Source organism: Arachis ipaensis, chromosome B01 (genome assembly GCF_000816755.2).
Source record: "Arachis ipaensis cultivar K30076 chromosome B01, Araip1.1, whole genome shotgun sequence".
NCBI lineage: Eukaryota > Viridiplantae > Streptophyta > Magnoliopsida > Fabales > Fabaceae > Arachis > Arachis ipaensis.
This window is the reverse complement of record NC_029785.2, coordinates 129477515-129488972: the sequence shown is the minus strand read 5'-3', so window position 1 is coordinate 129488972 and position 11458 is coordinate 129477515.

Here is an 11458-nt window from a genome sequence, read left to right as displayed (position 1 = left end):
TATATATACTATATATACTGTTAATTATTATGATATAGAGGTAATGACCAATTCGGTATCCGAAAAATTCAAACGCTGACATTTTGATACCTGACTATTGTTATTGACAAAAAGGTACATGAATGTTTAAAATTTTTGCCCACGTACTTGATAAAATTTAATAATAATATTTATATATACTGTTGATTATTATGATATAGAGGTAATGACCAATTCGGTATCCGAAAAATTCAAACGCTGACATTTTGATACCTGACTATTGTTATTGACAAAAAGGTACATGAATGTTTAAAATTTTTGCCAAGCGTGTCCACGTACTTGCCGGACCATAGCTCCGGTGAGTACGATGCTTACGTGGACGCCGGTTTTTGCTGACAAGAGGAGTTTTATATTAGATGAAATTTATAATTAAAACTATGGTTAGCCTACCTGAAAATTAAGTTAACCTAATTCAATCTAGTTTTTGCCCTAATTTAATTTTGCCCTAAAACCCAATTAGCAAATGCTGTTACTAGTTACTAAGTTACTGTGACTTAGTGTGTCACTACTAGTAAAACTCAAAGGTCACGTAGAGAGGGAGAGACGTTGCTCTGGAAGCTTGGCGCGAAGAAGAACGATACTAGGCGAGAGACATTGTCGAATCAAGGGTAACGATTTTCAAGTGGCATCGTTGGATCACCATTCTTCACTAGGAGCAACCCTACGAAGAGGTACGTTCTGCTTCATGTTCTTTGTTTAAGCACTGGTTTATTTTGTTTGCTGGTGACATCTTGTTTATTCATTGTATCTTCCCTCTACTATTTCTTAGATGGATCGTGTAGTTACGTTTGTGTATCATCACATGGGTTGCTTGAAAAGGGTTTGAGATGGTAATGTGATATACGAAGGGGGTTTAGTAACTGAGATACACAGGGTGAATGTGGAGACATGTAATTTATTTTTTGTCGAGGGGTTATTTTTAGACCTAGGTTACCCTGGATATAATGAAGCGTATTGGCTAGAACCTGGTTTCGAATTAGGTAAGGGTCTTAGAGTGCTTAGGACAGATGCTGAAGTGATGAGGATGTGTGAGAGTGCAATTAAAAATGACAATACTATCCATCTCTATTTTGATCACCCCATTGATGCCAACCCTGAAATCATTGATGACGATGTGGTGTCTGATGGTAGCAGTGAGAGTGTGGTTGAGGTCAATCCACCTGGTGATGAGAGGGAAATTGAAGTTGTGAATAAGGCCACTGATGAGGTTAATCAGTTGAATAAGGCTTTGACAGTTGTTGTGAAGGAGACTTTGAATGAAGTTGTGATTGAGGAGGCTGTTGATGTTAACGAGTCGGATAAATGTGAGGGTGGTGTTATGAATGATGATGTGAATCACAGGAAGGGGGATAAAGACACTGAACAACCTGAAGCTCCAGAGAAAGTTGTTAAGCAGGTGAGAAAGAGGCATCCAAGACCACCACCAAGTGGTTTATCCCAAGAAAGAAGAGCTGCTGAATCTGAACAGCCTGATGGTGATCCTCGAGAAGCTGAAACAGTAAATGAACAAACACATGAGACCAATGATGATGATGCACATGTTGCCAATGAAGGTGCTAACATTGAAGAACCAGTGGTGGATGAGTTGAGGGCAGAGGAACCAACTACAGAAAATACAGCAGGTAAAATTATTGTTTCTGTTTTGTTACATTATTTTTGGATAAGTATTACATCATGACTGACATATATCAACTGATGTATTAACAGATACAGAAACACAAAAAAATGAGAGGACAAATACAAGGAGAAATCATCCATGGCCTCAACCATCTGGGCAGAAGATTGTACCTGGAAAGGATGATGAAGTACCTAGGGTAGAGGTGCCTAACCCGAACAGAGCAGATGGAGACATGGGACCTGAGATGTACCAATACGAATCTGATGAACTGTATAGCCCTCCTGGATCTGATGATGAAGATGAACCTGTATTTCCTCAACATAACCCGAACACACCATTTGGAAAAATTACTCTGGAGTTGAACATGGAGTTCGAGACCTTCGAACACTTTAAAGCAGCAGTGCAAAAGTACAATATACAAATTGGGAGACAGGTATTCTATCTTAGGAATGAGAAGAAGAGGTGCATGGTGATTTGCTACGACCCCGACTGCCCTTGGTTGTGTTACTGTTCGAGGACCAACTATCCAGCCTCGTTTCAGATTAAGACATTTGTGGATGAGCATACTTGTCCGAGAAGCAACGAGAGTAAGTCAGTGAGTTGTGCCTGGGTTACTGAGGAGCTGGTGCCGAAACTAAGAATCCATCCCAACATGTTACAAAGGGAGGCACAGGAGTGGTTTAAGGTGAAGTATGATATCTCAGTTAATGAGAGGATGATGTATAGGGCTATGGACAAGGCCAAAGATGTTATTGAAGGAACGGAGAAGGATCAATACTTAAGGCTTAGAGACTATCTGAATGAAATTATCAAGGCTAATCCTGGGTCAAGAGCCAATATGGGGACTAGTCCACAGCAAGAAGGGTTGCCTAGGTTTAGGAACTTGTATGTTTGTTTGGCTGCTTGCAAGCAGGGATTTAAAGCAGGGTGCAGACCCTTCATAGTGTTGGATGGGACATTTCTGAAAGGTTACTTTGGAGGGCAATTACTAACAGCAGTAGGTCAAGACACGAACAACCAGCTTTTCTCAATTGCATACGGTGTTGTGGATCCAGAAACTCGGGAAAATTGGAGATTCTTTCTTGAGAAGTTACATACTGACATAGGGGACTATAATGAGAATGCCTGGGTTTTTATGTCCGACCAGCAGAAGGTGATATGCACTATATCCAATTAGTGGTGCTCTTATATTCTTATTTGAGTAACTTAAATCTATTAATGCTAACTACTGAGTTTACCTATGAATGCAGGGATTGATACCAGCATTACAGGATGTGATGCCAGGTGTGAAACACAGATTTTGTTGTATGCATATGTGGAGAAACCTAACAAACGATGAAAGGATAAGGAACTTAAGGGAGCATTCTGGCAATGTGCAAAAGCAATTACTGATCAAGAGTTCAAGGATGAAATGGCTAATGTGAAATAGATCAATAAATAGGCGTGAGAGTATTTGGATAAATTTGAGCAAGAACAGTGGTCGAGAAGCAGGTTTTCTGAGTGGCCAAAGGTAGATAGTTTGACTAGCAATAACTGTGAATCGTTTAATTCAATCATTGTGGGTCTGCGGGGGAAAAGCATATTGACAATGCTTGAGGAGCTCAGGTTCTATATCATGAAGACGATGGCAACTCACAAGAATGCACTGATGGCTTACACTGGACAAATAGCCCCTATACAAGTGAATAGATTAGAGAAGGAGAAAAAACAAGCTAACTACTGGGAGGCACAATGATGTGGTGATGATGAGCACAACGAATTTGAAGTCAGAAAGTGACAACATAGAGTGAGGGTGAACACACGAGAGAGAACATGTTCCTGCAGAAAATGGCAGCTGACTGTACTACCATGCTGTCATGGTATTGCAGCAATCCAGAGGAAGAATGAGAAGCCTGAAGACTATGTCCATCACAAGCTCACCATTGAGGCATACAACAGGACTTACCAGTTTCACATTAACAGCATACCAAGTCAAGAGTATTGGGAGCATCATGAAGGGTTGCCTTGTCTGCCTCCTCCATACAAGAGGCCTATTAGCAGACCTTCAAAGAAAAGGAAGAAGGACAGCAGCGAGCAAAATTCTGGGAGCCAATACAATGCCAAGAGAAGATATGGCCAGATAACATGTCAAACCTGCAAGAGAGTAAGTCAAACAAATTTATTCTCTACTATCTACTTACATAATATCATTGAATCATTTCTAAATTTGATGAATGCTGATTTACTTTATTCATTGTCTGTCTGCAAGGTTGGACATAATAGTAGAACTTGCCCTGAGAGATCAACTGGAGCAGCAGCTGAAGAAGAAGGAATTTATGAGGATGAAGCTAGAGACCAAGAAGCTAACTGGGAGGAGACCATGGAGGCTGCACATGTTGCAGATGAGGAAGACCTCACTCAAAACCATCCAGAAAATTAGCCTGATGAGGTAAACAATTGTATTTTAGCAAACCTTATTCTTTCCAAAATGTTGGACCTGGAACTGAGAAAGCCTTTTTTTAAACTAATGACCCTACTGATATAGAACACTGAGCCTGATGTGTCTACTACAACAACTGTTGCACTCCTAATGCAGCCACTACACCAGCAACTAGCTCAGAACCACCACCTCCAGTGGCAGCAAGGCCACTAGCACCAACACCACCAATACCACCAACAAGAGGAAGGAGCAAGACCACTCGAAGAGGAACAACAGCAAGCTCAACAACACCTCCCACTCCCACACAAAATGTTGCAGCTGCACCACCACCCCCTGCTTAACCTAGGGTTGTCAGGCATGCTGCTGGGTCTAAATCTCAGATTCCACCCTCACCAACCAATGTTGCAGGACCAAGTAGTGGACCTGGGTTAATGCCACAAGGTTCATTGGTTAGGCCTACTGTTCAAGCCCAACCTTCAGCCACATCTAGGCCACCAAGTGTGACTAGAGAAACCATGGCAGCAGCGAGCCCATCCACACAGAGCAGGTTCACAGGCTTCATGCCCACCCCATCCTTAAAGAAGAAAAAGTAATCTGGACCACAATCATTAAAGCCTTCAGTAAGCAACAAGAAGTGACCTTACTTTATTGGGTTTTCATTTTGTTTTTAGTTCCATGTTGGACCTGATGTAGTTACTATGCACCTAAGTGTCATTATGGCATGTTAAGTGCTAACCAAGTTTTTTGTGATTTTGTTACTGTCATCTTGGATTAGTAGTACTTGCTATGAACATAAGTGTTATTATGCCATATTAGGTTTTTTTGGGGCCATCTTGTATTATTTTGGGTCTGAAGTATGTTACTCTAAATAGTTATGGATTATGATTTCATGCTATGAGACAGGTGTTTTATTCAGCTTCTGTTTATGACATCTTTTCTTAAATGCTTACCTATCTTATATATAGCTTGCTCACAATTCAACAACAATAACTTAGTCACAGAATAATAATAACATAGCATCCATTAATTCATCTCAATTACAATGAGGAGAACATTACAAAGAAATAAAATTTCATTCTTAAACTCTTACATTTAACCATTGTCTTCCTACTTAGCCAAACAAAGCATACTCAAAACCAGATTTAACCCAAACAATATACAGATAACAATCAACAACAACTCAACCCTTTTCAGTTGCTCCTTCATGTCATTCACCACAGAAAGCACCATCATCATCCTATCCCTTTTCCGGGCATCACTACACTCCAGATTGACTCTGCTTTTCTTCTTTGGTTTTGCTATGCCCACCATGTTGCTATTCTTCGAAGAAACTTCTCCTTCCACACATTGATCTTCTATTTCATCCAACCATTGAAAATACCCACAACGTCTTTGTGTGTTCTAGCACGACACAAAAATTTTATGAATCAAAGTGCAATCGAAAACTAAATCTGAATAAGTGGAGAAAACAAACCCAAGAAGATTGCATCATTTCGTCACGTATCCATCAACATTCTAAGCTTACCTTCCATATAGGGCAACGTAGAAACCATCTATAAGGGTTGCTACTTGTCTTCGACTTCAATGGAACCACTGGAAGGGGACAAAAGTAACACCCATCGTAGATTTTACTCACAATTCCTGAACCACCATCCACGTCGAAGGCTTGAATGGATGAGTGCTTTCTCACGGTTCCACCTTTTTCACGAGCCCTAGTTGCTTGCATCTTCCAGATTGGGATCCTGCTCTACGAGTGAACGAAGAGAGCAAAATTGGATTTTAGAAAAAAAATTAAATTGGGGCAAAAACTAGAATGAATTAGGTTAACTTAATTTTCAGGTAGGCTAACCATAGTTTTAATTACAAATTCCATCTAATATAAAACTCATCTTGTCAGCAAAAATCGGCGTCCACGTAAGCATCGTACTTACCGGAGCTATTGTCCGGCAAGCACGTGGACACGCTTGGCAAAAATTTTATACATTCAGGTACCTTTTTGTCAATAACAGTCAGGTACCAAAATGTCAGCGTTTGAATCTTTCGGGTACCGAATTGGTCATTACCTCTTATGATATATCTATTTATGAAAAATCTGTTAAAAAATTATTATTTTATAATTTATTTATGGATAATATATATTAATTATAATCACAAATTAAATTAAATAAACAGTGATCTCATTTATTATCATAAATGTTGAATTAAATAAATTATTATTACTTTTGATTTAGAATTAAATGAGAATAAAATCAAAGATATTATTTTATTTGAGTTTTATGGTTTAATGAGTGTCATACTCAAATATAAATAGTTATTTTAAGGTTTTGGTCTCCCAACACACCAAAATCATTTTCGTAACTTTTTTTTCCATCAAAGGAGTTTTGTGATTCAGTTATAATAGAGAGATAGAAAGCTTTGGTTGAAAAAGATCAAAAGAACCAAACTCTTTCAATAATATAAATTTAAGTATATTTTCGCATTTAAGTATTTATTTGTTAATAATTTAACATGTATAGTCTTGTGGTTAAAAATTTTTAAGAATTTCTAAGAAGATCATTATGTAAATAACAAATTTTAGAGTGAAATTTTACTTTATAGAATTCGTGATAAATGTTATATAACTCAAAAAGATAATGAATATTTTATTATTCAAAATTATATCATTTTTATGTTTATGTGACAACAACAAATCATATATTATTATTATAGATAATGAAATACATAAACAATTCTATTTCATTTCACACTATTTATTGACGAAAGAATATATATCTTCACTATTTATTATGTTAAAGATTTAATTGATATTTTTTAAATTAATTAATCCAAAATTAAAATTCTTGAGAATGGAATTATCACTTTACTTTATATATATCTGAGATTTTTTTTTATAAACATCGGGGCAGAAACGCCAAAGAAAGCAAGAAAACTAAACAAAGACTACTTTAGGGAGAGTAATACCTATAGAATCAGCATGAAAAGCTAAGGAAATACAGGAAGGCAAATTAAGAAAAATATGACAGCCAGATGAAAGACTATGACCAAAGTGAGCCAACCTATCGGCACAAGTATTTGCTTCCCGAAATTGGTAATGAATATTCCAGCTAGTAAGCCTGCTGCATCTGTTTCTGATAGCCAAGACTAAAGATCTAATAGCATGTAAGTCAATTCCCTCCTGGAGGCAAAGCTTCACTGCAACAACAGAATCCGCTTCAATAATCAGATGAGAGCAACCAATATTCAAGGCTAGATCCAAGCCTAGCAAAATTTCCCAAAGCTCCGCTTTCGTCACTGTTCCGCCGTCCGAATTAGCACTAAAGCAAGCTATAAGTCTTCCATCTGAGTCCCTTAGGATCTCACCACAAGCTGCTCTTCCTCTATCTAACACAGAGGCATCCGAGTTGAGCTTAATAAACGGGTGATCTGGTGGCTTCCATTTGATCTGTCTTTCAATGAAATTGCAAACCTTCTTCCTGCTCTGAACAAGCTCGAGCTGTGCCAACGAGTAGTCCTTCACTAAGTGGAAGGCTAAAAATTGAATGCTATTCTCTGCTACGGCCTCATCGCTATCAAAGATAACCTTATTTCGACGAAGCTAAAATGCATTCATTGTGCACACAAAAAGGAGGGGCCAATGAACCCCTTTGAAGAGGGATTGGGATGATAAATTCTTCAACAATCAAGGGATGAGGGGGTGTTGAAAAAATTACCAAATCTGAATCTGGCATCAATGCTCATCCATGTTTGTCTCGTGACTCTGCAGTCTCGGATTACATGGAGCATCGATTCGGTAGCCTCACCACAAATAACACAAGATCCATCATGGGCCATATTTCTTTTGACTCTAATCTCATTTGTTAATAGCACCACATTAGCAACAAGCTAGCAAAAAATACGCAACTTTTGAGGAGCTTCATGCTTTCAGATTTTCGAAAACAACTTAGCTTTAGAGTTATCTGAGGGGCTTAGGTAGAGAGAGCAAGCTGACTTGATAGAAAATGCACCGTTTGATGTCAACAGCCAGGCTAGAATATCTTCTCTCATCTCTGGTTCAGGTGTTTTCATCGACCTAAAAACAGGAATCCAATCGTCGCCTAGGACTAATGCAATTCGATTGAGATCCCACCTCCGGTCTGATACATAGTCACACACACGTTCCTCCAACATATCATAAAACACCTCGAGCTGAGCAAAATCAATCAGGTGGTGTACCCCTGGCATCCAATGATCAGTCTAGAAGTTAACATTTTCACCAGACCCAAGTCTCCAAACAAGATTATCGGCAAACTTCTTCCAAACATGAAAGATACCTTTCCAAGCATTAGATGAAGATAGATGTTTTGTGATAAGTGGCAGGGAGTCATCTCCACATCCATACTTGCTGCGGACTATCTTTACCCATAGCACATTCTTATTATGGATTAGCTTCCAGGCCAACTTCATAAGATTCGCATTATTCAACACTCTAGCCGGTCTGAGGCCCAAACCGCCTTGGCTTTTAGAAAGGCAAATTTTCTCCCAGCTCATGAGGTGAGGTTTCCTCCCCGAGCTAACACTTCCCCATAAAAAATCTTGCAAATTTTATCAATATGCTATCACAAATACTTAGAGGAAGTTTTATGGTCTACATGACATAGGAAGGAATAGACGCCAGTGCTGATTGGGTGAGAGTAACTCTGCCCGCAAGAGAAGAATTTTTAGCCTTCCACGAACTAAGTCTATTAGCCATTCTGTCTAATATGAACTGAAAGTCATCCTTCTTGGAACGACCATGAAAGAGAGGGACTCCAAGGTACTTACCCATATTGTTTGTTAGCTTCATTCCCAAAGCATCACTCAGTTCTTTTTTCCTAGAGAAGCACATAATCTCAGAGAAGTAAACACAGGATTTAGCATAATTTACCTTTTGACCCGAACATTTACAAAACAAATTCAGATTGTCCCGTACAACCTCAACCTACTCCATGGAAGCTTTTTTGAATAGAACAATATCGTCAGCAAAACCTAGATGGGAGAGTTTCGGCCCACCTCTATTTAATACTATCGGCTCTCAAAAATTCTGATTAACAACAAAGGAGATAATCTGAAACAGTCTTTCTATATATAAAACAAAGAGATACGGTGACATAAGATTACCCTGTCGAATACCTCTAAAAGGAATGAAAGAATTAGATGGGATACCGTTCCACAGAACTTTCATCTCCACAAATGAATAGCAATAAGAGATTAGGTTAACTAGATACTCTAGTAGTCTAGCTTCAACTAAAGTATCCCTGATAAATTTCCATTTCAAAAGATTATAAGCTTTTTTTAAATCTATCTTAATAATCATATAACCACAAACACCTTTCTTGATCCTCATGAAATGGATGGCCTCTTGGGCTATAATTATTCTCCGTCAACGTTGCTTGATTTTCTGGTTCACATAATTATTTAACTCGCTAAACTATGTTTGTTTCTAACTTTCTACAACGTTCTGGTTCATTCTTGACGGTTGATCGAATTTCATTGGAAAATTCTACACACAGAAAATGATGCACAAACTAAACTCCTCATACGCTCATTTCATTGGGAAAACTAATTTTGAGGTACATTAATTAGTAAGCTATATTTAGGCTGATTTTTTTTGTTATGGAAGAGTTGGGTGTGCTTTGCCGGGTTATGGGATGAGGATGAGCTATACCAATATGTGGGACAGGTTTTTTGTTCAGAGATGGTGAGAAGAAATCGGACCCAACGATTTACTTTTTGAAATTTTTTTGAGCAAATCGGAGGGTCCGTTTTGCATGTAGAGGAGGAACGAAAATAACATTAAGCAAATCGGACCCTGCGACTTGTACGTGAACAAAATTTTTTTATATAACTTTAAGGTAATCGCATGGTCCATTTTCTTTGTTAACGAAGTTTTGGATATAGGCTGAGCAACTCGCACGGTCCGATTTGGCTAGGACAATTTCCTCGGTCCGATTTGTATGTGAACTGACACCATACGAATGTAAAGCTCTCCTCCTCTCCATAACGCCGTCCAACACCAACCTTAGTTCCATATTAAAATTAATTTGCGCTATATTTACATACAAGAAATTATTCACAATAAATAAAAATAAAAAGAATTAGCCATGAAAATAAGAGAATATTTAATGATATGTATCAATAAAAAATATTATATCTATTTGTTCAAATTATTGTCGTTTTATATACTTCTCTTTAGTAACTCTAGTTAACTAGTATATTCATTGACTATATACCTAGTTAATTAATCACATAAAGTTATTACATGATTAATTAGTATATTCATTGATTATATACTTAGTTAAATAGTATATTTATATATGTTATATTATTTTAAAAATAAATATATTTAAAAAAATAAAACATGAATTTTATTGATATTTTTTAATAAAAATAAATTTTTAAAAATATTTTTATATTTTATAAATATATCTGATATTCGATTTGATCTGTAAATGTGCGAATCGGAATCCAAATAATCCAAATTTAAAAACTACGAATATTAAATTCGATTCGATAATTTCAATATAGATCGAATCAAAATTTTAGTCATATTCAACCCAATTCAATCCGCATTCACCTTAATAATTAGCTTTGGTTGGGTTCAGGAAAAAAGATGAATTTTATTGATATTTTTTAATAAAAATAAATTTTTAAAAATATTTTTATATTTTATAAATATATCTGATATTCGATTTGATCTGTAAATGTGCGAATCGAATTGGGTCGAATCCAAATTTAAAAACTACGAATATTAAATTCGATTCGATAATTTCAATATAGATCGAATCAAAATTTTAGTCATATTCAACCCAATTCAATCCGCATTCACCTTAATAATTAGCTTTGGTTGGGTTCAACCTTTCATGGAAAAAAGAGAGGATTGATTGAACAAATATATTAGAACCTTTCTTTCCGTAGGGGTAGGGGGTCACATCATTTCAAATAAGTGGGATTAAATTACATTAAATAGTAAAATATAATATTTAATAGTTAGTGAAAGACACTAATGAGAATATGAACAATATAGCATTCCCATGTTTCTCTCCGCCAGGATTGCCCTTCTTCAATGACGACTATGACCCACCATCAAGCTGGATAAACATTCTAGATCAATATTAATCATTCACACGCAATTTATCTTAATAATGCATACTATATAGAAATTGAATTCAAATTAAATTAGTCAATTGAACTTAGAATGCATACGCAACACTCCTAGATACTAGTATAAGAAAAATTCAATAACCATAAAAATTTATTACTTTATCAGTATTTTTAATTATTATTTAATTTTTTTAATTTAATAATTTAACAATATTTTTTTAATTTATATTTTTAAATATTATTAATTAACTTTTTTCTACTAA